At 35.3% G+C, this 2,500-nt stretch overlaps 1 protein-coding gene across 1 annotated transcript in view; it reads right to left on the reverse strand.

The window, feature by feature from the left end:
* Positions 1–2,500, reverse strand: part of LOC137972600 (tetratricopeptide repeat protein 28-like) — a 21,577-nt gene that overhangs the window by 10,017 nt on the left and 9,060 nt on the right. The gene's annotated exons all lie outside the window — the stretch shown is intronic.

The following is a 2,500-nucleotide window of genomic DNA, read 5'->3' on the forward strand; positions in this document are numbered from 1 at the left end:
GTTTATCCTTCCAATCATTACTGTATTATTGTTGTGCATGTACAAATCCGATCTTCGTAGTCTTGCTTCTTTGCAAAGCGTACAGACAAAATAATTCCTAAATCAATTACTGAGACCCATGCAATCTTGAAAGAATTAGCACTATCAAATTTTCGGATATTAGATTACACGAACTCTGACCAGGAGTGCACCAATTTAGCACGTCAAGCAAGTGTGTAGACTAGTAGAATAGGAATTCACATGCAGTTACTATCCGTAGGAGTATTGTACAATGTAGCAAGCTGAACAACAGTGGGTAGCTTGCCAGCCAAAGCGGTCATGCCAGCTCCACCAAGGTGTGAAACAGTCTACCAAACAGATACAAGCACTTTGGGTTGGAATAACAACCTAGTCATTGAGGACTTCAGCTCAAACTTTGTGATCGAACATTCCATGACCTCTCTTGTTTAAGGCACTTATTCTAACCAAGCAATTCAGTTTGATTATATAAAAGACAAGCAAGGATCACTTCTATCTTTCATCTATAACCCCCACTTGAACTACATGTATACACTTCTCTCACATGGCTGTTTGGTAAGAATTCAAAGCTCGTCAAGTATGGATAATGACAATGACTATTGTTCGAGTCACTTCTAGACTGCCAGACACTGGTGTCAATACCTTCGTACAAAGTGAAATTCACTTTTGCCTTAAATTAAAACAGAAACAAACTGTTTTGTTCATCAGGAGATTATAACTTGCAACCTTTTGTCATTAAAAAATTGACAGGTATTAATTTCTTGATGCACTGTATGCCTTTTTTTCTTCCTTTAATAATTAACTTACATGCCATGCAAGAGAACCGCTGACTTCAATTTTGTCACTTTTGAGAACATTGTTTTAAACTTTTCTGTTACATTTATGACATACTACTGTAGATAGGAAAAGGTGAGGCAATATTACATTCTCAAATTCCATTACACTTGAAGGTCTACAAACTGGCTGAATATCTACAATCATTGCAATGTGACTACTGATTTAGTTGTATAAAGTAAAAAAAAACAACAAAAACAGCAGTAGACTAGCAACCTTTCTGGCATGATTATGGTGCTGAAGCAAGAATCCCCTTACAAGAAGGGGTTCCTCTCCACTAAAGTGGGTAAATGGGGGAAAATATTGTGTGTGTGGATGGTGAGTTGGGGGAAAATCATAGTAAAAATTAGGGCTAGTCTGTTAAATGAGGAAGAGAAATTTACAAAGTAAAATCTCAATCTCACAGTGGGGTTAGTAAACAGAACAAACTGTGTGAAAATAAAACTTTAATGTCAAAACCAGCCTGAGATATAATAAAGCAAAAGAACAATAAATTTGGAAAAAGAAAAGAAATAAAATAGAATAAAATAAATTAAAAATAATAATAATAATAAAATTTTTTGACTGAAATACTTAGAAGGAAAATCAAATTTGATCTGGAAAATATATGTATGTAAATTTGCAGAAAATAGTTACTTGCGAATTATTCGTTCTTTGAAATACAAATGTGTCTATTTGAATAGAAGAGGTGTACTAGCGAAATGATTCTTAAAAGGATGAGAAAACTTAACTAGATTCATTCTGATTTTTCGTTCTTTTTTGTCCATTTAGATAGAGCCTTTCGTTGTGATGAATGTCAAAATAGAACCAGATGTGTCCTTTGGAGTCCATGTTGTTGCAGATGAAGCTTACTTGACGTTTTCTTTTGTCCAGTTTCTGTGGGCTCGCCCAGTGTTGTGAAGAGTAGATCCATTCTGTTATGATATCAGGGGAGCATCCATTGCCCAGAAAAAATAGCATTAGTTGGAAAGTGTCTTTGTCTCCGATGGGTTTCTTCCAGAAAGTTAATAAAATTTTCTTGGGCCAGACTTGAACTGGATAAAATACGTCTCCATTAAGTAGTTGGAATAAGGTGCGTCGCTGATCTGATATGCTCGGTTGGTTTGTAGGATCCATGGTAGCAAAATTCTATGTTCAAATTCGTATTAAATCTCAAGAAAGGAAACCTTCACTGGAGTACAGTAACTTTGAAAATAATAATTGGTGTTGATCCAGAAACGAGATAACTTATAATAGGACAATAAAATGAAACTAATATATGAAATGGGTAAATTCTGTAGCAAACGACTTTAAATTTGTTAAAGGTGAAAAATAGTCGTAAATTAATCAATAAATATAACCTTCCCCAAACGTAACCTGGGTAGGGGCCCTTACGGGTGCTACACTATTGTATTCTTGCAGCAGTAACCTTTGAAGAACGAGGAATATATAGTAACTACACACACTATTCATAAGCCAATCTCGATTTGCCTCAGTCATTTAGCTTAACGCTGAGCACCTCAGAGTGAAGTGAACTTTGAATTCTTCATTCATCTGACGTGGAAATTTGAATCGTATACGGATCACAATTGTATGGAAACACAGTGTCTTTTACATGAATAATGGCGGTGATCTCTTTCACTGTAACTTATAGACAACATAACACAGC

This window comes from Montipora foliosa, chromosome 10, assembly GCF_036669935.1.
Source record: "Montipora foliosa isolate CH-2021 chromosome 10, ASM3666993v2, whole genome shotgun sequence".
NCBI classification, from domain to species: Eukaryota; Metazoa; Cnidaria; class Anthozoa; order Scleractinia; family Acroporidae; genus Montipora; species Montipora foliosa.